The 24,839-nt window shown below is 50.0% G+C and overlaps 1 long non-coding RNA gene across 1 annotated transcript; it reads left to right on the top strand.

Annotated features, from left to right (window-relative positions):
• The first annotated feature begins 15,253 nt into the window (after positions 1 to 15,253).
• On the top strand, positions 15,254 to 18,244 carry LOC137205622 (uncharacterized). Its single transcript, XR_010934224.1, has 3 exons — positions 15,254 to 15,351; positions 17,305 to 17,380; positions 17,735 to 18,244. It is a non-coding gene; the product is annotated as an uncharacterized lncRNA (long non-coding RNA).
• The last annotated feature ends 6,595 nt before the right edge of the window (positions 18,245 to 24,839 follow it).

The raw sequence follows: 24,839 nt of genomic DNA, 5'->3' as shown, positions 1-24,839 counted from the left end.
TGCTGTTTGTCTTAGTGAGAGAAACCTGAGTGGGGTCTGGGAAATCAGGGAGAGAAAGTTGAAGATAAAGGACAAGAATTGGTGATAGAATAGGTAACATAACATATGGCCCCAAACAATCTGGCCAAAAGTAATCTGGTTTGAGATGGGATGGGATCATTTAAATATCCAAAAAGGGATTGTTTAGGTCAGATAAATGTCTAATAATATGGGATTTATAGCAAAATATTCGTCTAAAACTTGGTAACTAATTGGAACAAACACAACATCTAACAATATAATTTTAAATGTTTTCTTTTCTTATGTTTTCTTTTTTTTAATATTTATTTATTTATTTGGCTGTGCCGGGTCTTAGTTGCAGCACGTGGGATCTTCACTGCGGCATGTGGGATCTTTAGTTGTGGCATGCAGGATCTAGTTCCCTGACCAGGGATCGAACCTGGCCCCCCTCCATGGGGAGCGCAGAGTCTTAACCACTGGACCACCAGGAAAGTCTCTGTTATGTGTTCTTATAACTAAGAAATACATACTTATTTCAGGAAAAATCAGAAAATGCCATGAAACGAAGGCACTTAAAGAACACCCATAATCACTCACCCAAAGTGAGTGATACTTATACTGACATTTTTAATTCCAGATCCTCTTCTACACGTTTATCATTATTCGGCAAAAACTGGGATCATAGTGCACATATTAGGGTATGCATATTATTGATCTCCTGCTGCAGAGTATGTTATCCCAATTCTTAGTGGACTAAAACAAAAGATGTTTATAGTTAGTCCTCCTTATTTGTGTATTCTGTATTTGTGAACTCACCTACTCATGAAAATTAATTTATAATCCCCAAATCAATACTCAAAGTGCTTTCATGGTCATGTGTGTGTGTGTGTGTGTGTGTGTGTGTGTGTATACAGAGCAGCAAAAATTTGAGTTGCCCTGTGGGCATATTCCCAGGTGAGGTTGAATAAGGTGCTCTGATTCAGCTTTCATACTGTAAACAAGTGTCCTTTTCTTGGTCTATTTAGTGCCATGTTTTTTGTATTTTTTTTGGTGATTTCACTGTTTGAAATGGCCCCCTTAGGCATAAGAAGACTGTGATGTGCTTTACAGAGAAAGCACATGTGTGAGAGAAGCTTTGTTCAGACATGAGTTGCAGTGCTGTTGGCCATAAATTCAGTGATAATGAATCAACAATATATGTTAAATTAAGGTATCCTTAAACAGAAACACAAATAAAACAGGTTATGTATTGATCAGTTGATGAAAATGTGACCAGAAGTTTGCAGGAACCTAACTATATTTGCCCTAGGAGCAATGGTTTAGTATATGACAATTCGGTGTTCTTGGTGACTTTATAGAACATAACTGCCATGAATAATAACAATCAACTGTATTATCTCATAATCTCTGTAGGCCAGAAATTTGGGTACTTAGCTGGGTTGTTTTGGCTCAGGGTATCTCATGAGTCAAGTTGCAGTCAAGTCATGGGCCAGGGCTGCAGTCATCTGAAGCCTTGTCTGAGTGGAAGTTCTGCTTCCAACACACCTCCCTCACATGGCTGTTGGCAGGAGGCCTCAGTTCCTTGTCATGCAGGCCACTCCAGAGGGCTTGCTTGAATGTCCTTATGACATGGCAGCTAGATCCACTAGAGCAAAACAAGGAGAAGGCCACAATGCCTTTTACACCCTAGTCTTGGAAGTCTACCCACTACCACAAGTGAGTCAATTAGTCCATCCCACACTCAAAGGAGGAGTATCAAAGAATTTTTAGACATTTTTAAACTACCACAACCAACTATCTCTGAAAAAAAATGCACAAGATACTAATAATATTTGTTTCCTGTGAGCGTAAGAACTGGGTGGCAGGGAGATGAGAGGGAGAATTTTACTTCGTACCCTTTCTATCTGCAGAATTTTTAACAATATAAATCTATTTGTTATCCAAAAATAAACAAATGAATTTTAAATGACTCTGGAATATCCTTTTTAATTTTTTCCATCAAACTGGTTTCAGTCCAGCATAGTCGTTAAAAGAGACCTCTGAGCAGGTAGCACTGGTTAGAGTGGGAGTACAGAGGCTGGTAAGGAGGAGAGAAGTCTGAGTTGAAGGTATTCTCTTTTTATGGCCACTATTTACTTTGTGAAGTGGGAGTCTTTGTGGAGGAGGTAACATTTAGCTGAGCCATAAAGGATGGCATGGATTTGACCTGGCTGAAATGGGGGACAATGGCACTCCCAGCAAAGGAACGCGTGAGCCGAGATGGAAACGTGGGACTGAGGAGGACACACCCAGACAACTGGAGGTTCAGGCGCATGTGGGAGGCTGGATGGGCAGGCTGCGCCCAGGGCATGGAGGACCTTGTATGGCAAGCCTGGCATCAAGGTTTTATTTGGAGGCAGTGAAGGGTTTTGATCCAAGTTATGGCCTAGTTAGAGCAAGGCTTTAGGGATATCAATCTGTGAGCCGACTATCAGTTGGATATGGTGAGGTCTGGAGGCCAGACAATCTGTTATAAAACAATCTCAATGAGTAAGGTGGTGCGATGATGTCGTCGCATGCACAGGCTCTGGACTGCTCGGGACCAAATCCTGGGTTCACCATTTCCTAGATGTGCTACTGGATCTGAGCTTTAAAAGCTAATAAAATCTTTCTTGAAGGCTGTGTGAGGTTTACATTCACTTGGTAATTCTTTTTTTTGTGTGTGTGGTACGCGGGCCTCTCACTGTTGTGGCCTCTCCCGTTGCCGAGCACAGGCTCCGGACGCGCAGGCTCAGTGGCCATGGCTCACGGGCCCCTCCACGGCATGTGGGATCTTCCCGGACCAGGGCACGAACCCGTGTCCCCTGCATCGGCAGGCGGACTCTCAACCACTGCGCCACCGGGGAAGCCCCACTTGGTAATTCTTGCACCATGTCTGGGACACAGCAAATGCTCAGCAAGAGTCAGCCCTTACTGTGAAGGGAAGCCCAGCCTCAGAGTGATTGGTCGTGGAATTAGAAGGGGAAGAATCATGCGAGGGGCAACTTTGGGTGACTAATTAGTAGGAGGAGAGAGTGAGGGGACACAAAGCCCTCCAGTTTCCTAGAAGCATGGCAGCTGCATAAATAAAGCCAGGGCTGGCAAGTGAGGAACAGCTGTGGAGGGCAGCAAGATGCTGAGTCAGGTTTGGGATGTTGGGCTCACAATGTGGGCAGGAAGTTGACTAGAGCTGGGAACAGAGCTCAGAACTGTGGACTTTAAAGCAGGAGCTGCCTGATAGCAAGTGCAGCTGAAGATGGGGGTGGGATGCAAGGGGCGCAGGAGAGAGCCGAGTGTATCATGCTGAATGTCTGCAAGGGCTGTGGGGAGGAAGTGGAAATGTGGAAGAGATCATCAGACAAGTAAGGAACCTAAGAGAGACCAGAAACCCCGAAAGGAATGTTTCAAACAGAAGGGTGGTGTCAGCAACACTGACGGCCTCTGAGAAATCGAGGAGGATGAGTGTGAAGGGCCAGTGCTAGCCTTGGTGACAGCCATTTCACTGGTGTGCTGGGGGCACTGGCCAAACTGCTATGGGCCAGGCAGGAGTGGAGGCAGGCGGCAACTGGCAGTTGGGATGTACACTATTCTTTTAAGAACTCCACCTTTGGGCTTCCCTGGTGGTGCAGTGGTTGAGAGTCCGCCTGCCGATGCAGGGGACAAGGGTTCGTGTCCTGGTCCAGGAGGATCCCACATACCGTGGAGCGGCTGAGCCTGCGCGTCCGGAGCCTGTGCTCCTCAACGAGAGAAGCCACAACAGTGAGAGGCCCGCGTACCGCAAAAAAAAAAAGAACTCCACCTTTGAGTTACCCTGTGGTCGTGCTCAAACCACAGCTCAAGAAGCATATACGGGTGTCCCCACTTTTCAAAAGCTCACCCCATGCCGCTTCGATCTTACGATTTTAAAAAAGACGGGCATTGGCAACTGTTTTTGCTAACCAAAAGAAATTTGAAGAGGAGTTTCCCTTTTACGGTGAAAAGCGAAAATAGCCTTCCGCGTTTGTTTTGCAGTGAGCTGTCCTGGAGGCAGCTCGCACCCTCAGCAGCAAGAGGGGCACCACCAAACTCCTCCCCTGGGAACTACTCTCAGCATCTCAGCATCAGCTGCCATCGCTCTGAACTGTGTCCGTGAGCATCTTGCTTTATCTCCATTTATTTTGTGCATCTGTTAGCAAGATGTGTCCTAAGGTATACGCTTCTTCACTTTACACCATTTCAGCTTATAAAAGGTTTCATAAGAACACTTTACTTTCAGACAGCAAGGAAAACCTGTACAGGATGTTTGTTACAACATTGTAATTTTAAAAAAAAATCAGAAATCATCAATACGGAGTTGTTAAGTAAAGTATGGTACATCCAGTACTCATAGAAAAGAATAAGACAGAGTTATATGAATTAAGAGGGTATAATCTTCAAGATCCACTAGGTGAAAAAGGCAACAAAAGCAAAATATGTGTATTATCTGATCACTTCTATTCTTTAAAAAAGATTATATGTTTTCTCTGTGTGTGTGTGTGTCTCTCTCACACACACGCACACACATCTTTGGCCAAATACAAAGAAAAATGTAATGGAGGCTTCCTGGGGAGCTAGAGGACTGGGAAGGAGATTTGTTCTCTTTACTTTGAAATAACTTGCCTGTGACTTAGCAACCCTACTCCTAGGTATTTACTCAAGAGAAATGAAAACTTATGTTCTTACAAAAACCCGTACACTAACATACATATAGCAGCTTTATTTATTATGGCCCCAAACTAGAAACTACTCACATGTCTGTCACCTGTAATGGGTAAGCAAACTGTGACATACTTATAGAATGGACTACTACTCAGCAATAAAAAGGCACAAACTATTCATACATGCAATAACATGACTGAATCTCAAATGGGCTATGCTGAGTGAAGAAGTCAGGCTTAAAAGGCTACATACTCTAGCATTCCATTTATATGACATTTTTGGAAAAGTTAAACTATGGGGAAGGAGAACAAATGAGTTGCTGCAAGCGGGTGGGTGGAGGAGAAGCTGAGTAAAGTAAGAGGGAGGACGAAATTTGGGGAGGTGATAGACTGTTCCATATCTTGATTTTGGTGACGGTCACAGGACTCTCTGCGTTTGTCAAAACCCATAAAACTATATGCCAGAAAGAGAAAAATTTCAATTTATTCAAATTTAAATGCTGGGGCTAGTTCTCTGGTGCTTCTTTGTTCCACCCTTGTGTTGTTTGTCTCCATTAAGACAGCTAAAACAAACAAACACAGCCCTTTTGAATGCTTTTTTCAGGTTTCTAAAGATGAAGAAATTGAAGGTGCTGGCCTCGTGGCCAGTGATGGCTGAGATGGGCCTGGCTTAACCCAGGTCAGGGAAAGGGCTTTGGGGAGCCAGGTGCATTAAGCATGCTTTTTAGCAGGATCAGAGAAGAGAGGAAGGAGGCTGACCTGAGGACGAAAGCCCTGGGGAGAGGTGAGCTTGGTGGTAGAGAGAAGGAGCAGAGTCCGCAGGAGGGAAGTGGCGGGCTGCTCCCACCTTCCCAAACGACCTTAGGTTGGCACACTCGTTCCAGGTCTGCAGGGCGTGTCTGTCTCCCACCCCACTGGCTAGGGGAGGGGGTGGGCAGTGCTGGCCAAGATAGGCCTGCCTGGGGCGGGGGGGGGGGGGGGGAGGAGTCAGGGGTCGGCGGCCAGGCCCCCCAGGCTGGGTCACAAGGGAGCGGGACTCGTGGCTTATCAACCTCATCGGTGCCTGCCACGCTCCGCCACCCCTCACCCCGACCAACTGCTCCAGCCCATTGCCCAGCCGGAGGGAAAGGCTGGAAATAGACTCTCCTGGATTTCATTCATGTCTGCAGTTATTTGACCACTAAAGGGCTGCCCGCCCGCCAGTCACATCTCCAGAGTGGGAGCAATCGGAGGGAAAGAAGTGTGATAATAGCTTACAGTTACTGACTGCAGGCACTGTTCTTAGGGCTCTATATGTATTAACTCATTTGATCTTTGAAACTCTTTGAGGGAAGGAGGTATTATTACCTATGCCCATTTTACAGATGAAGAAACTGAGACACAGAGAGGTTAGGGAACTTGCCCAAGGCCACTTTTGAACTTGGGTGGGATTTGGTTCCATTCTTAAGACTTCGCTACACCAACGGGGGGAGGGGGAGTCTGGGCTGCTCACCGTGGAGTGTTTTGAGTTTTTGCTTTGCTTTCTATATGGGGGCCTGCCTGTAATGCCTTTCGATTCAGGGGCCCCTTGGGAGGTAGGGGTGAGCATAGGCGATGGTTCAATTCTGTTTTAAAGATAAACCTCTGGGCTGACGCTTGAGTTGGTAGTGAATGCAGCCAGCGCTGCCACCCTGTGGTCACTCCAGCAGAGAACATCTCTCCCAGTTCCCTCAGGGACTTGAAACAGAAAAATCTCCTCGCTTCCTCTCCAGACCTGGCGGGACTCTTGAGAGCCAAGACTCTCTTAAGAGGGCCCAGGAGCCCCATCAGTTTAGACAGTGTTTTCCAAACTGCAGTTTGGAACCCATTAATGCTTGAAATCTATTTAGAGGATCACAACCAATAGTTTTTTTTTTTCTTTCTTTTTTTTTTTTTTTTTGCGGTACGCGGGCCTCTCACTGTTGTGGCCTCTCCCATTGCGGAGCACAGGCTCCGGTCGCGCAGGCTCAGCGGCCATGGCTCACGGGCCCAGCCGCTCCACAGCATGTGGGATCTTCCCGGACGGGGGCACGAACCCGCGTCCCCTGCATCGGCAGGCGGACTCTCAACCACTACGCCACCAGGGAAGCCCACACAACCAATAGTTTTAAAGGGAAATTTTTAAAAGAATAGAAAATACTATGGTGTATGACATGTACTAAATGCAAATATCATTTTGTGGAATTTCAGATATATATACATGTGTGTACTGGGATCTGCTAAAAACCTATTTCTCACTATGACATGAGGCCAAAATGATTTTTTTCAATCTCAAATCTACTGATTCGAGAGTCTAGACTTCCTGGGATTAAGTATCTATTTTCTTCAATTTATCTAACACCTACATCCTCCTCTGTGCCATTTTTTTTTAAATATAGCTATTTGGTTTCTTTCCTAACAGTATTCTTCACTATATTCTTTTCGTTTTAATTACAGAAGTTATATAAGAATACATTCTGGTTGTAAGAGTCAAGCATTTCAGGAGTGCCGAGGAAAACAAGAAGCTTGCCTTCTTCTCACTCCACTCCCAGGCACAGAGGTCACCCCAGAACAGTGTGCTGCACCTCACTGCCCCTCTTTCATAGACGGGCAGGTATATATGTGCATATGGGCACATTGTTTTACTTAAATTAAACTGTGTGTACTTAAACTCTGCATTTTTTTCACTTATGATATCATAGAGATCTTTTGCTGTCTGTACCTATAAATTTATCTCATGTCTTTTAAGGGTTGAGTGATATTCCATGGTATGAATGAACCACAGCAAACTTAGCCTCTTGCCTGTAGGTTCCTTACCCTATTGTCTGCTGTCCCCTCCTATGAGCCTTGGCCTCCCTCTTCTAGACACTCCTCTTCCCTTCTCTCTTCAGTGCACTCCTCTCCCTTACCCTGGCCCTGAAACATCTGGGGCTCCCTCCCCTCTCCAACCTCTGGCTCCACCCACCAGCCTCCCTAGTCTCTGCTATGGCCAGACGCTGGCTGGCAGCAGCCACGGCCTGGCATGGGGGAGCCTCCAGGACTGGAAGATGCTTTGCTGAGGGTGCCCAGCAACACTCTGAGTTAATTATTTAATTGGGGGAAACATCCATTAGAGAGGATTCTCACTTTCCAGACAGCCTGTGAGTAAACATGTCAAGAAGAGAAGAGTGAGGTGTTGGCGAAAGCTGCCATTCACCCTGGCTCCTCCTCCAGCCCCCACTCCAGCTAGGGAAGGGGAGCCTGCAGGACCCTGCCCAGAAGCATCTGCAGCCTGGACCGGGACAAGCTGGCCAAGCAGGCCCCAGAGACAGGCTGTGTCCCTGAAGAGGGAAGATGTGGCTCGGGGCCCTCAGCCCCACTACTGGCATGTATGGGGAATGATGTTACAGTCAGGAAAAGCCACTCACACCAGATTGCTCACTCCAGAGGGGATTTAATTCAAGAACCCAGTTACAGGAGTGTTGGAAGTGATGAAAACTGGGGAAGGCGAGGCAACTGAAAGATTAACTGTTGCAGGAACCTACTAGGACCCCGGAGCTGGACCATCAGGGGAGGAGGTGGTATTGACCAGAGCCAGAGGCTGGGGCTTGCAGGTGAGAGCTACAACTCCGAGGGGCCAACAGCTGGGAGCTGGAGCCATTTGGGGGAGGGTGGTGCCTGGCAGAAGCTGGCTACACAGAATAGATGCCACTGGAAGCAGAGAGAGGATGAGAAATACTCTGGGCTTTTCCCTCCTCCCACCCTCCAGTCTCCCACCAGTGCCTCACGTTGGTTGAACCCAGCATGAAACCAATGGACAGAGCAGCTTGGGAAACATAATTTGCAGGGTCAGCTCCCTGCACATGGGGCAGAGCAGGGGAAGGGCAGGAGGTGAATGGAAGTACAAACGAGCAATGACCAGCACGTGAAGCCCATGTGGTGCTGGCTCTGCAGGTGTGAAGGGTGAGACTTTCTCTGAGAGGCAGAGACCTTGTAGCTCCTGCGCTGTGAGTATGCAGGATAAAGAGAAGTCCTGGTTTGCACCTGTGCCTGTCAAGGTTCTGTGTAGAAAAACCCTTTGGACATTTTAACCAAGGAGAGATTTAGTACGGAGAATTAGGTGTTTTCCAAATTGTTGGAAAGGCCAGAATAGTAAATTTGAGACTGAACACCCAGGCATGATTTCCAGAAGAATTCTAAACTGACCCCAGTGGCACTACAAACTCTATTGGTCTCATCTTTTGAATGGGCTCAAACCCACTGTAGCTAAAATACAGAGATCAAGAAACCAGAATCAAGTCACTACTGACGTTGTCACCACTGTCTTTGCCTCCTGACATCCAGAAGCTAGAGAAGGGACCATGTGAAGCTGCTGTAGAAAACAAACAAATACCCAGAAACAACCAGAGACAGAAAACAGCCTCGGCCTCACATCCACCTTCCAGATGTCACAAATGTAATTGATTGGTGGAATCCTATTCATCTCTAGAGCCCTAGCTGCAAAGGAGACTGGGAAATGCAGATTTTAGTTTTCCAGCCTCTCCAGCCAAAAGGAGGGAGGAGACATGGGAGGTTGGGGGAGCCCATTCTCAGTGTCCACCACCCCACTTGTAGGAAACTCAGATGGAGGAAACAGTGCAAGACTGCAAGCCACATAGTGTGATGGGGACTCCAAGTGGTACAGATGTTCTGAGAGGGCAGCTCACCTTATGGCCTCCCAGAGTGGTAAGCTAACATATTCACACATTCACAAGGCCCAGCCCCCTGCACAGCTCATTCCATCCTCCCACCTACCTCATAAGACAGGGCTTAGTACATCCCCATTTACTCACAGGGAAACGGAGGCTCAGAGAGGTTAAACAGCCTGCCCAAGAGGGGCAGGTACACACAGGTAAAGGGCAAAATAGGGCATAGAACCAGGGCTGGTTGACACCAAAGCTCTTTGGCTGGGTATGAAGAAGGGGACGAAGATAGAGTAGATGGGAGGTGGGAGGGGGCTGAAGGAAGACCCTCCGGGTGAGGAAGCCACATGAGCAGAGGCGCTGAGGTGTCCGAGCGTGCTGGACGCGGGCAGCAGTGAGCAGGAGGTCTGGCAGGGAGTGGGCATGCTTAGGGGAAGGGTGGAGAAGGGGCGGACCATGGGCTCCTCGGGAGGAGACTGCCTGCTGCACACACCATGAGGGACACTCGCTGAGCACAGAGGGAAGGGGAGCTGCAGGGCCTGGCACTGCGTGGCAGGAGCCCATGGGGAAAGGGGCAGGAACTGGAGGAAGGCACTGGTGAGGGAAAGAGCGGGCTCAAGGTCGAAGGAGGAAGCCGAGGCTCAGGTGAGCAACAGAGCATGGGGGCAGCCTTGCCCAGGTGGGAGCTGTTAGTTCCACCACCAAGTAAGCATCATTTCTGGGCTGGAGAACAGGCACTGCCAAGGGGAAATACAGCCGTGCTGACAGCTGTTCAGAAGCTGGGGGTTCCTGCCTTGTCCCCTCCACCCACCCAGGGCTAGCCCTGGTCAGCTGGGACCCTCCCCAGGGTCTCAGGAACAGCACTCCTTGCTTAAGAATGGCCTTATTCCTCCCCCAGAAAGCCTTCTTGGATTACCTCCACCAGGAGCTCCTGGAGCCAGGGCCAGCTACATGTATGACCTGTGCAGTTGCCCAGGCCCCGTGCTCAGAAGAAGGTCCCCGTGCTTGGTTTAGCGAGTGCTCGGCCATCACCACCTTGAAATTCTCAATAATTTTTTAACAAGGGTCTCTGCATTTTTGCTTTGCACTGGGCCCACAGATTATGAAGTTAGTCCTGCCTGGCATGAAGAATAATCTAAGAAAGGTTTCCATGATTCCTTGGGATTGGGGTGGGGGCTCCCCACGGACCTTTCAGGGAGGGTGACTGAAGGCCTTAAAAGGAATTCCTCCTGTTGTTTTGGGTTCCTGCACCTCACAAGCCCCCAGTATATTCCTCTATAAGTGCGTGTGACTCTCCCATATCCTGTACCCAGCCTTGCTCTAAGCTCTGAGAAGCAGCGGCTGTATCAACTGTTTAGTGCACACCGGTCCCCCGCACCCTGCCAACTCCACAAAGAGCCATGCACGTGGTGGGTGCTCCATGGGGCTTGCTGAGCCAACGTGAAGGCCAGGTGGACTGGAGGGACAGACTGACCATCTCCGATGGTCCTCTCCTGCAGCCTGGGCAGGAGTGGGGTGGGGAGAGACGGGAGGGAGACTGAGTGTGTGTGTGTGTGTGCGTGTGCGTGTGTGTGTGTGTGTGTGAGAGAGAAAGAGAGACAGAGACAGAGACAGAGACAGAGACAGAGGGAGGGAGGGGGCACATAAAACAGAAACAAATAAAGAGTTCCAATGTGAAACGATTAAAAAGTAAATCGAAGAGAGTGAGATAAGGCGGAGGAGCCTCTGCTCCCTAGTTAACATTCATTGGATTGAATAATCAGGCTTCATTATCTCAAATTGTCTGCATATTTGCCCTCAAAATGCTAATTTACAGTTGGCTGGGAGCAGTCTCGGCCTATTTTGACTAAAATATTATTTCACTTTATTGAGCATTGTTCTTAGCTGTCGGGCATCTTGGTTCACAGGGAAAGGAGGGGAAGAAATAGAGGGACAGAGGAAAACATTTTCTATCAAAGCTCTGCCCCGCTCAAGTCTGATTATGGGCTCCCTGTTTTGCGTAGAAATGGCATTTCTGAGCCTCCAAGTAAAATTAGAGTCTTTATCATTTTCTTTTAGGGGATAGACAGTTTATCATTAATCTCAGCCAAGGAAATAGGAGAAATGATTTTTTTTGTTTCACTGAAGGGATGGAAAGTCTCACTCACCACTCCCCCCTCCCTCTTCAGCGCTGAGGCAGCCGGCTCCCTCCTCCACCACGTTCTCCCACCAAGTTCTCCCGACCTCCAAAGGTCTGGTGTTCTCTGCCTCTTGCCCTTCTCTGTCCTAAAGGCCTCAGTGACCAAAGACATGGTCGCAGGTTACTCACATTAGCTCTGGAGTTTGGCTGGACTTTCCCAGAATCTCAGCCCTGGAAGTCTTAAAGATGTGAGCTCCAAATTTAATTCTAGAATTGAGTTAGAAAGACACAGCCCTCCTTGGAGCTAAAAGTTTGTAACTGTCCTTTCAAGTCTTTGTTCACTTGTGAGCACGGTGTTCCAGACAGCGAGATCTGGGCCCTGGGCTGGGTTTCCACTCCACTGAGCGGCACACACTCTCCCAGCTTCCCCGTGACTGAGGGCAGGAGCTAGTGTGAGCCGTCACTGGGTCAGGCCGAGGCCAGGCCAGTTCTCTGTGGTTAGAGTCACAGGGAAATGAACCTTAAAATTGTTTTAGTTCAACCCCCAAAACCAGATGACAAAACTGAGGACAGAAGTTAGCAGTTGGGGGTTGCAAATCCAGTGAGTGGGTCATCTTGGTGACTCTTATTACTGTTTGGGAGGCTTCTCTCCTCTCCTTTATCAAACTCCTTTCTGAATGCCCTTTTTGGTCAGCCCTCCTTCTACTTTTTTGTCATCCATTCCCTGTCTTAGCTCTTCCGTGGGCAATGAGTGGCCATTCTGGCCCTCTGTGGAGCAGAGAGGTTCTGGATTGCTGGTGCCTTCTGCCTTGCCTTCCCTGTGAAGGTCAGCCCAGGACCCAGGAGTCAGTGTGCCCAGCCAAGAGGCCTCCAGCTATCCTGCCCCAAAGCCATCCCCTCCTCAGCCAGCCAGGCCTTCCACCACCTTCAAAGCCTAAGAAAGCCGTCCTCTTCTTCTCTACCCCAGAGTAAGCAAAAGTTGCAGGTTCCCAGGCCAAGGTCCAGGGTCACTGTGTGCACTTGGGCAGACTGTACATTGTACAAGGGCACTGGTCAGGTCAGCAGTGGGGCTGAGATCCAGCCCCTGCTTCCTTAGCGCTCAGAGCTGACTCACTTCTCTGTCCCACCTTCCCTAACCATCTGAGCTCAGCCTTCTCCCCGGGCTCTTCTGAATTGTCCTAAGCCTGAATGTGTTGACTGGATCGAGACCCAGATTGATGTGTTCGCTCCCCTCCCCCATCCTGGATCTGTGTGGTGTGTGGGGCCTTGCCATCTATACTCAACGGGATTCGAGACTGGCCTCTGTCCACTTATTGCAGCCAGCTCCTGTCCCTGCCTGGGTCTCCATGCCCCTGCTCACAGTAGTTACTGCTGTCTCTCAGCTTCCTGACCTCCTGAGACACTGGACTCCCCAGACACTCCGTGCATGGCTCCTTAGCCAGCCTAGGCCTAGAGGCAGCAGCCTCTGGCCAGGCACAGGGTCATTGGTCAGGGGATATCATCAGGCATTTTGCACAGAGGCTTCTGGAAGGCAGCATCACGTAACAGCCTATAGGCACTCTAGCCATCGTGCACACAGAGCAGATATCACATACATACATCCCAGCCAGCACAGCACACACTCCGCAGACACACCCCACAGACACCACTTACCCTCATCCTTCGCAAACACTACAAACACATAGACACAACCCAAGAGATACTACACACACACCCACACTCAATAGACACACACACCCAGCCAACACCCTCCCCACCAACCTATGCTCATATCCAACAGAAGCTGTATACACCCTCTGCTGACGGAATCTATATACACCCTCACACTTTCCCAGGCACACACACATTCATACGCAGCAGACACCACACACACACACACCCCCAACAGGTACTATATACAAGCCCACCTGCTCACACGTGCTCTGTCACATTTATTACAGTTGGTGGCCATGCACCTGGTATGATATGAGAAAGCTGAGAAGCCCCCACCAGGCCGCACCTAAATACATGAGGCGGAGAGCATTGTACCTTCATAATTTGCCTGATGAAATTACGAAACAGGAGGAGGAAATTCCACTGCTTCTGGGATGCAGGACTCTGGCTTTAGCTCAGTTCTGTCACTGCAGAAACATGTGACCTGGATCACCCTCTCCACAACAAGAAATAAGGCATTAGGAGGACTTGTACAAAGTCTTCAGATGGGTGTTAGGGCCCTGGGTGTTCATCATACAGCATATATTGAGGGCCACCCCGGCCTGGGTGCTGCAGGGCAGATAAGGAATTCCAGGCCAGGCTTGGTCCCTGTCCTCAGAGAGTCAGCGTCAGGCTGGAGAGAGAAGCAGGGCTTAGTATCAGAGGATGGAAGAAGAAACACACACCAATTGTGCAAATTCACTCTCAGGCAGAGGGCCTGAGGATTAAACGGGGTTCGAGGTAAAACAAGAAACCCCGGGGTGGCCACTGCAGCCGGCCATGTCCAGAGGGAAGAATTCAGACTTGGGGGCAAGGAGGGTAGGAGATACAGTCATTTATTCATCCATCAACTATTTATTTATTCAGCACCTACTGCCTACCTAGTGCTTTGAGGAATGAGGTCCCTGCCTCATGCTGCTTCTGTTCCAGCTGAGAGACTGTCAGTATGAACCAAGTGAATAGTAAGGATGATATCAAGGTGGTGTCAGGCTATGAGGCAAATCAGCAGGTAATGGGCAATGACTGGGGCCACCTTTGTACAGGGGAGTGCTCACTTAGGGCAATGAGGGCAGGTCTGGGACTAGGGTGAAGCAAGGAGACACTCCCTCTCAGGAGTGTATGACCTTGAAAGGGAGTGCCTCCTTAAATTTGTGCCCTCAGTGGTGCCTCACTTGCCTCACCCTCATCCCAGCCCCATTCAAGGGCATTAAGGGGAGGCATCTAGGCATGAGCCTCTAGCTATCAAGTCCTCGCAGCCTGATTTCTCTCCTATATCTGTTTTTGTGCTCCATTTCCATAGACCTCCACTTACCCTGGCCCAGCCTCTGGCCCCAGCCCTAGCTTTCCTTCCCTAAGCCTCAGGGTGTCAGAGAAGGCCCCTGCTCCCTGCCCACCAAACCCCCCCACTACCACCACCACAGCACCGAGGCTTGCCACCGACCGCACAGAGAAGCCAAGCTTTGAACTGTGGGCCTAGGCCCAGGGAGGTCGCTCAGAAGGCCAAGGTTCAATTTCCCGGGCCTGCGGTGGCTGTGCTGGGAGGGGAAGGGGTGCACTGTGGGGCCTGGATGGGAGGCTGGGAAGAAAGAAAACTCACCCCAGCGAGGAACAGAGTCTTTTCCCTGTAACGCCATCACTTGGCCTCAGTGGGTTTGCCCCCAAAGGCTCCCATATCACGCTATTTCTCTCTTCCCCTGGCACTGACGTCTCTCATTAAGAACTTGTAGAAGAGACCATGTCTACTTCCCAGCTTGGAGCACTTGGCACTCTGCACCCCATATTCAGTGAAGAATGACTGAATGCGGTGGCAGTGAGATTCAGGCCACTCTGGCAGACCCCAGGAAGTGGGTCCCCGCCACTGCAGAAGCACTGGGGTCTACGGGGTGGTTTGGGGGCACACAGGGACCTCTCAACCCCCAGCTCCATAGTGGGCTCTCAGGGGGTCAAGCCCCGCGAGGGCCCTGTGGGTCCTCTGCACCCCCTGCCTCACCTAACAAACGCCGGCGCGATCTAGGATCTCACCTCCCTCAGCCTGGCAGGCCGGGGCAAGTTTGCGGGTATTCCCCTCTTCGCCCCACCCCCATTTACCCCTGGCAACCTCGATGCCCTTTCCAAGGACATTCTCCGTCTCCAAGTCCGGACTGACATCGGCTAGAGAGAGGCGCCAGGGATAGGACATGGGGGACGGGTAGGAGGGTCCGGACTGCCTCCTAGGCCCCGGGTAGGGGGTGGGGCGCCCCTCCCGGAGCTGGGCCGAGACCCCGGCTCCTGCGCTAACAATCAATGGGCCGCAGCCGGCGGGCGGGGCCGGGCCGGAGGATTAGGGCGGGGAAGGGCAATTACAGCCGAGCGGCCGCGCTCCGGATTTCGTCCGCTGCGCTGCTCAAATGCCACATTTCGGATGCAGCGCCGCGCCCGCCCTGTTTGCTCGGGGAGTGGGGGCCCCGGGGCAGCAAGCCAACTCGCAAGTGTATCGGAGATTAGGGCCGGCGGCGGCGGGGGCGGGCACTGGACAAACACGCGGCGGCCGCCTCAATCCTCCGTCCTCTATTCCGCCCGCGGCGACGCTGGCCGGGCCGTGACTCGGCGACGCGCGGACGCGGGTTGGGAAGGCCGCGGCCCCTACCCCGCCCAGGGCCTCCGCGCCCGCCTCAGGGGACTCTCCGCCTGGGCTTGCGAGCGGGCGGGGGCGGGGCGCTGAGCTAGCAGGGCCGACTGGCACCTGGCGGGGGAAGCAATGGATTTTTTTTCTTCCTTCAAATATTTATGAATTTTGCATCTTTTCCTTAATGAGCTTACACGTGGAGGACCAACTCCCGTAAAAATTGGCTTGGTACCAAAGATCATGGTGGGAGAATGAGGAAAAGAAGGAGGGCACGGGAGAGAGAGCAGGACTTGGGTGGAGTCGGGAGGACGAGGAAAGGGCGGGGGAAGGGGAAGAGGGAGGGCGAATGGAGGAAACCCAGGCGCGGTCTCCTTCAGTCCCTTCGACCCTCCATGACTCGCCCCCCAGGCCTGGCTCAAACCCTCGTCCTCAAACCCCTACTTCCCCTTCTGCCTGGTGAGGCGAGGGGAAAGAGCCCCCGGTTGGGGATGGGGAAGGAAAAGGAGGCAAAGGTGAAGATGTGGGAGTGGTGGGCCCCTCGCCCGAGTGAACACCAGGGAGCTTAGCAGCACTGCGGAAAATCCAGCGGTCCCTGGGCGGAGCAGCCCCGGACCCGCGCGGCAGTGGATGGCGCCTCCTGGTGTTCAGGAGACCGCGCTGCCCGGCGCTAACCGCCGCCCTAGGTCTGAGTTCTCTGCCCTGGGAAGTGAGCCTTTGATAGGCCTCCAGGAGCCCTGGAGGACATGTTCAGACTCTTAAGCCAGAGTTTCCAGGGACTCAGAGGTCAGAAGGACCCCAGAACAAATTCCTCTCCTGGGAGCTGTAGGGTTCACCCCTACACTGGCTTCTGCCACATCCCCAGCTAGAGCTCCTCCTGCCCTTCCACAACTCACCCTCAGTCCGTGCTGCTTCTTGTTCCCTGAGCAGACTGACCATTCCTACAAACATGGCTTTGCTCAGGTTTCTGGGAGGGTCCAAATCCTCACCACCTACCAAGGCACATCTAGTGTCCAACCTCTTCCTCCAGGAAGCCCTCCAGGGCTGCTCCAGCTCAGAGGCTCTTTCAACCAATTTAGCATCTGATTCCATCTCAAGATCCCTCTGTTGGGCTTCCCTGGTGGCGCAGTGGTTGAGAGTCTGCCTACCGATGCAGGGGATACGGGTTCGTGCCCCGGTCCGAGAAGATCCCACATGCCGCGGAGCGGCTGGGCCCGTGAGCCATGGCCGCTGAGCCTGCGCGTCCGGAGCCTGTGCTCCGCAACGGGAGAGGCCACAACAGTGAGAGGCCCACGTACCGCAAAAAAAAAAAAAACAAAGATCCCTCTGTGGTGGGTCTTGGCCTTCTCTCTTCTTCAAAGTCAGGCTATATGTTCTCTTGGAACTGAGTGGTTTTGGCCAGGGACAGGATCTGCCCACACACACCCCCTCCCCCCGCCTCCAGACAGCTGGAGCTTAAAAGGTTAGTGGGCTGGTCCCTGAGGCACTTGTGCCCAGGAGGGCCCTTGTCCCTTAGGAGTGACAGAGTTTCTCTTCCAGGGAACCCCACCCAGTTCCTCACTCCTCTGACTGGCTCCTCTGCTCCATCCTGCACCCCACCATGATCCCTTGGGAGGTAAGGCCACTTTGTAATCACCCCTGTTCTCAGAAAGGTTATGAAGTCCTTTCTCTTGCTATTGACACCCCTGAACTGAACAAACAAGCTTCCTTTTCACCCTCTCATGAGGTCCTTAGTGAGCTGCTGAAACCTCCAGAAATGACCAGTTCAGGCAAGCTCCAAGATTTGGGAGGTTAAGCCCTCACCTCAAGAGAGGTTGTGGCTAAACCCACAAGGAACCTGCCCTCACCATGGGTGGATATACTGACCAGATAGACAGTACAGCCTGTGGAGGGCAATGCAGCAACATCAGCCATTTCAAATGAGCCTCTCTCTCATCCCGGGAATTGCACATTTAAGAATCTCTCCTAGGGACTTCCCTGGTGGCGCAGTGGTTAAGAATCCGCCTGCCAATGCAGGGGACACGGGTTTAATCCCTGGTCCAGGAAGATCCCACATGCCGCGGGGCAACTAAGCCCATGTGCCACAACTACTGAGCCCGCATGCCGCAACTACTGGAGGCCACACGCCTAGAACCCGTGCTCCGCAGCAAAAGAAGCCACCGCAATGAAAAGCCTGAGCAAAGAAGAGCAGCCTCCGCCCACTGCAACTAGAGAAAGCCGTCACGCAGCAACGAAGACCCAACGCAGTCAAAAAAAAAAAAGAATCGCTCCTAAAAAGTACTTGCAGGGAGCACAGCGCCTATAAGGATGCTTGTCATGAGGGGAAAGGGAAAACCATCTTAAAGCCCATCAGTGGTGGGCTGGCTCAACTATTTGCATGCTGTGCAACCATTTGTTAAAAATTTGGTGGAGGTATATACACTGACACAGTGACGTGTCCAATATATATTAAGTGAGAAATAAAGCAAGATTAAAAACAGTTTAAAATACTTTGATTCAATGATTTTTGTAAAAATCATTATAATAAATGTTAGTATATGTATGGAATAGAAGTAAACCTGAAAAAAGGTGGTAATTTTGTTAGGGGACTACGGAGGGGCTTTCATTTTCTTAATGGTAATTTTGGTATTGTTTAATTTTTATGCAAAATGTATATATTATGTTTGGAATCAGAAAAGAAAAATAAGTCTATGGACCCATCTTGTCAGGACAGAAGGGTCTTGGCTGGAAGCACATTTGAGGCTGGCAAGGGTTGTGGTCTAGGAGCAGGAAGATGGGTCCCACCGACACACAGCCACCTCCTAGGTGTGACTGCGTAGGAGGAGGGTGGATTTCCTAGTAACCCCCCCTCTGTCCCCCACCCCACCCCCCACCTCCCCGCCCCAGGGTCTGGAAGGGAACCAGACGAAAATTGTAGCCTTTTTCGTTTTAACATTTGGGAATCTCCTGCAATTGACTATCCTCTTCCCACTGGGAGGAGGGGGGCATGCTTGTTTCTACCCCGAAGTTAGGAAGCGTTGACTCCACCAGCCAGAGAGCAATGATCTTAGGCACCCGACCTAACTAACGTCCTTCCTTCCCCCTCTACTGCCCTCTGAGCACAGCGCCGCGCGCCACCTCCCGAATCGGGCTTCATTTCCCGGAGCTTCTGAGAGGTGTGTACAACAAGCTGGCCCTAACTCCTAGCCTCGCGGGTGAGGGGCCTCTCCCTCCTCGCACAGCCTCCTCGCGCGCCCTTGCCGGGGCTGCTGAGACCCCGCAGGTGCGGTTGCAGGGGACGGCCAGCGGAGGCGGTGCCCCCATCACACGGTCTGCGCGCGCTCCCTGCTGCCCGCCGCGAGAAATGACACTCCCCATCGGCCCGGCCATTTGGCCCTTCAGTCCCTGAGTGCCGAGCACACCCCGCCCCCGACCCCGAACCTCTCCTATTACGTGCGTTCCCCAGGCCTTGCTAGGCCAGAGCCCAGGAGGGACAGGCACTTAAAAAGCAAAATGGTGTCCCCGAGGCTATCATCCCACTTCAGAGGAGGCCTAAGTGCCTGCTGCATCACATCACGCAAGTTAGATACAGGGGCAGGGCAGAGCAGAGCCTACATTTCCTGACCGCATGTCCAGACCTCTACAAAGCACTGAGGGAACAGAGGGCTTAAATTCTCCAGGGCACTGTATGAGGAGCTCTGAGGAGGCTGAGAAAACGGGGTCCTGCCTTCCAAAAACCTAGAGCCCCAGAGCAGGAGCAGGACTGATTCTGTGTCCTGTCAGCTGCCCACACAGGCCAGGGGCCAGCATTGTGAGTGTACCTGTTCTGTCACTGGGCTGGGCCTACCCAGGTGATGAGCACTGACAAGGGCCTCCCCAGTACCAAGTCCAGGTGTGCTTCCAGTCAACAGAAAAGCACCAGCTCAGGAAAGCTCCAGAAGCACCTCCTCCCCCAGGGCTGAGGCTATGAGTTCCCTGGGGAAGAAGAGACAATGCAAGATCAGGGCCAGAGGATCCTGGAGGGAGGAGAGGGTGCCCTTCTACTATGTACTAGCTGTGTCACCTGGATAAGTAGCTTACCCCCTCTGAGCCTTATATTCCTTATCTGTAAAGTAGCATACGTGATTTTTCACAGGTTGAGATGCGGATTCACTGCTACAATTTTGCTATATCCAGCACATAGCACATGATCCATAAATGTCCATTAACAGTATAATGGAAAAACAAATTGTAGTCTATTCATTTTTGGAATACTCTATAGCAATGAAAATTAATAAACTGGCTACGTATATAAAACTCACAAACATAGTGCTGAGTGAAAGAGACAAGCTGAAGAATGACAAGTACAGTATGATGCCACATATATAAAGTTTAGAAGCATGCAAAACATTTCATGCTGTATGCTGCTTATGGGTAAGTAACTGTGGAGCAATTGTATGAGACCATGAATGGAAATGATAACACCAGGTTAGAATAGTAATTAACTCCAGTGAATGGAACTGCTGAGAGGTGCAAAGGGGCTACATATGTGTCCGTAATGTACTTTTACTTAAAAAAACAAAAACTGAAGTAAACGTAGCAAAAGCTGCAGTCTATAAAGTTGGATGTTGAGTTCTTGGGTATTTATCATATTTTTATCTATAACTTTCTTAGTGTTTGAAATATTTTATTGTAATAAAAAAGGAGAAGAAAACAATTGCTTACCTAATAATAGACCCTATGATAACCCCCTGCTTTCAGCAGCCCCACCCACTCACCTCCCCACTTGACCTATTCTCCTCCATCTTTGATCTCATCCATCCATATTTTTCTTTTAAAACTAGAACCCAAATGCAGATGACTCCCAAATCCAGCCCAGACACCTTCTCTTACCTAACTTCTTGTCAGATGTCCCCACTGGAATACTTCTCAGAAAACTCACCCTCAATACAGCCAAAAGTACCCCCCTCCAAATGCCTGCAGCCCACAGCTGGAAGGACATGCAAGTTGAGAGAAGATAGATACCTAAACATCTTGTTGAAATCTTTGAATGCTGATGATAAATAAAAAGATCTTCCAAGCTTTTTAACATTAGAAAAGGTTTTCTACAAATAAAAATCAACCTGACAGCAGACTTTTCATCTGCAATGTGAAATACTAGAAAACAGCTGTTAGAAGCAATGAAACTTCTATCCATAGAGCACCAAAGAGAGAACTTTAAAATGGTTTTGAGTAAAGAGGAAAAGAAAAAGAAAGGTTTACCATTTATGTAAATTTAAAACATATATACAAAACAGCCCTACATGTTTTACATGGGTCCATAGATAGTCAATAACAAATGGTTTATTAGGGTAGCAGGGGAATTGGCAAGGGGATGAGGATAAAGAGGAAAAGACAGACAAAAAGAAGAGTGGGATCTGGTATGGACCTCAGATAGTAATGGCCATGAACAGGTAGGAAAGATCACCTCAACCTTCTGCTCCTGAGGTCCAAAAGGGGAAAAAAATCATTAAAAAAGAAAAGTGTTCCCAAATTCAGAAAAAAGGTTGACAGGCAATGGATTAAATGATGAGTTAGTTATAAGATGATTTGGAGAGATGGCAAGAAGAGCTTGCAGGAACTTGAGATCAGGTATTTATTTTTGCTTAGAAAAGGGACATTTGAAGAAATATGGCAATGTATTTGCCTAAATCAATCCCTATCCCAAATTCCTTAAGTAAAAGCTGAAGCCCTGGTAATCCTGGGCCAGAAACTCAGGCTGGTGGCAGCTCACCTGGCTCCTTTAGAGCCCTTGAGAGGGACACCTGGCCATAGGGGCAGACATTGATTGGGCTGATGATCTATCTGTTCCTGCCCTGCTCACATCCCACGAGCCTCTGTTCCGTGCCAGGAACTGTATCTTTAGTACTTGTTTTAGATTTCAGTAAACCCAACAAAGTGGGCTGTATTAGGTGAAGTTAATACCATCAGTAACATTCACTCACTCATTGGTTTATTCATGTAACAAATATTTGTGGGCTGACCATTCTGTGCCAAGCTCAGTTCTAGGCTCCAAGAGAAAAATCAGTAAGCAAAGCAGATAAAAAACCTCTGCTCTTTAGGGAGCTTACATTATTGTTGAAAGAGCTAATAAAAATAAATAAATAAGGAAAATATATGTTTGTTGGATAGTAATAAGTACTATGGAGAGAAATTAAGCTGTATAGGGAAATAAGGAGCGTAGGACAAGGCAGGGAAGGCCTCATTAAGAAGGTGATATTGGGACTTCCCTGGTGGTGCAGTAGTTAAGAATCTGCCTGCCAATGCAGGGGACATGGGTTCGATCCCTGGTCCGGGAAGATCCCATATGCCGCAGAACAACTAAGCCTGCGTGCTGCAACTACTGAGCCCACACGTTACAACTACTGAAGCCCGTACACCTACAGCCCGGGCTCCACACCAAGAGAAGCCACCGCAATGAAAAGCTCACTCACCACAATGAACAGTAGCCCCCACTCACCGCAACTAGAGAAAGCCCGTGCGCAGCAACGAAGACCCAACGCAGCTCCCCCCACAAAAAGATTTTTTTTAAAAGGTGACATTGTAGCAAGGACTGCAAGAAGGTGAGGGAATGAACCATGCAGATAGCTGAAGGACAAGCAGGAGGAGGGAATAGCAAGTGCAAAGGCCCTGAGGCAGGAGTGTGTTTAGTCAAGGGAAAACCAGAAGGCCAGTGTGTCTAGAGCAGAGTGAGACTCGGGAACAGTCGTGGATGAGGTTAGAGAAATAAGGGGAGTGGAGGGCCTTGTCAGCCCCCACCTGGGGTGACTTGGGGAGTCAGGGGAGTTGAGAAAAGGGGTGACATGATCTTACCCTGTTTACCAGAACCATTGAGTTGAAGTCTGTAGAAGAACAAGGGTGGAAGCAGGGGAGCAGATAGGTCATTATTGCAGTCATCCTAGCAAGAGACAGGAGGCTTGGTCCACAGTGATATCAGGGGAGGTGACTGGGCGAGGTCAGATTCTGGATGTATTTTGAAGGTAGAGCCTTATGAGAAGTATGCTGATGGACTGGATGTGAGGATGAGAGAAAGAGTGGATCCAAAGATGATTCCAAGTTTTCTGGCCTGAGCAGCTAGAAGGATGAAGTTGCCATTTTCTGGGGTGGGAAAGGCTGTAGTGGGAGCAGGATGGGGACAGATGGGGAGGTGGGAGGCTCCTCAAACTCTCACAGCTTGAATGTGCACAAGCCTGATGTGAGCCTACGTCTGTCTGACTCCAAAGACCCTTCTTCTTTAGCTCCTCCACACTGCCTGCCCCAGAGAAAAGGCAAAGCAAGAGGGGTCCTACCCCTGCCCTCCTCTGCCCTCGTCAGGTCAGCATATTGTGGGGAAATGACACCTTCAAACACTGGATTGTAGTTAGTTTTTGACTCTGTTGCATTCTGTAAGCGGTCTTCATCTTCAAAGATCTGTGCGTTTAGTGAACAAGCATTATCATTTTTCATTGGTCTTAACCCATGAGATTCCCAAATCATTGACCTTCCCCATCCTCCTCTCATGAGTCTCCCATTCTGCCAGAGTAAACCATTCAATGTGTTTTGGTTATCTGCTGTTGCATAGCAAACCACCTCAAAACGTTGTGGTTTAAAACAACTATTTTACCTGCTCACAACTCTGGGGGCCAGGAATCTGGCAGGGCTCGGCTGGGATGTGCTTCTTCCTCACAGGGTGTCAACTAGGACCTCTTATGAGGTTGCAATCAGGCCTGGCTTCATAGGCGTGGTACCTGTGCAATTGCACAGGGCCTCACGCTGAGAGAGACTCTGCAACTGGCTTAATGCTCTACTCTTGCTGTCTTGAAATTCTTAACTATTTTTGAACAATAGACCCTATGTTTTTATTTTACACTGGACTCCACAAATTATGTAGCTGGTCTGGCTTGCAGTCAGATGGTGGCTGGGACTGGAACATTCAGGATAGCTTTATTCACAAATCTAGTGTCTTGGCAGGGTTGGCTGGGAGGCTGGGACTCTCTCATTCTCTCAACACGACTAGCTTAGTCTTCCTCACATAGAAGCTGGATCCCAAGGGCGAGCACCCCAAATAGCAAAGGGAAAACTTCAGATCATAGGGTCCTGCCTCAGAAGTTACACAGTGTCACTTTCTTCATGTTCTACTGACCAGAACAAGTCATAGGGCTAGCCCGGATCCAACAAGAGGGGATAGGGAAATGGCAAGGCCTCTCTGCAAACAGAGCATATGGGAAGGAAGCCATCTTTGGACACATACCCTACCACTCAATGTTTGTGTCCTATCTGCCCATAGGGGCTGAGTTCCCAAGAGGACAAGAGAAGGATGCGCCTGCTGCTGCCCTCTCCATGCCTCTGCCACACTCCCCAGCTGGAGCCAGTTGAATTGGTTGGTCTCAGGTAGGGTAAGGGATCTGTTTTGTTCACTTAGACTCTGAAAATGACTAGAGGACTGGCCTTGGCCAGAGAGGCTGTGAAGTGTGCTGATCACTTTACCAAGCAAGGTGGTGGGGAAAGGGTGGGCCGAGTAAACAGGTGCAGAAAGCTTGGGGACACGGCCCCACCCCCTTCCCCCTGATAATTGGAAGGAGAAGTTGAAAGCAGGTATAGGGGCTTGCCATTCAAGGAATGGTCCCCAGACTAACAGCACCAGCATCACACGGGAATGTGTTAGAAATGCAGAATGTAAGGACCCAACTCCGACCCACTGAGTTGGATCTACAGTTTAACTAGATTCCTGGGTGATGTGTATGCACATTAAAGTTTGAGAAGCTAGTAGACTCTAGAACAGAGGTTCTCACCTTGGCCACACAGTGGAATCACTTGGGAAAGCTGTACAAGTCCCGGTGCCCCGGGCACACCACAGACCAACTAAATCAGCGTTTCAAGGTGGGAGCCTGGCATTAGGATACTTTGTTCCTCACTAGGCACTTCCCCCGGTGAGTGAGGAAGCCAAACTCCGAGGCTTCCTGCCTTAGGACTCCTCACTGGGTGAGCCCCATGTGGTTCTCCTCTGGAAAGCAGGGAGCCAGGGCTGAGCTTCCAGTGGGGTCCAACCCACCTTCTCATCAGGAGCTTGTAGACATTGATTTTCCCAGAGTACTCTC

The sequence above is a fragment of the Pseudorca crassidens genome, chromosome 14, assembly GCF_039906515.1.
Source record: "Pseudorca crassidens isolate mPseCra1 chromosome 14, mPseCra1.hap1, whole genome shotgun sequence".
NCBI lineage: Eukaryota > Metazoa > Chordata > Mammalia > Artiodactyla > Delphinidae > Pseudorca > Pseudorca crassidens.
This window is presented reverse-complemented; position numbering and strand designations above follow the sequence as displayed.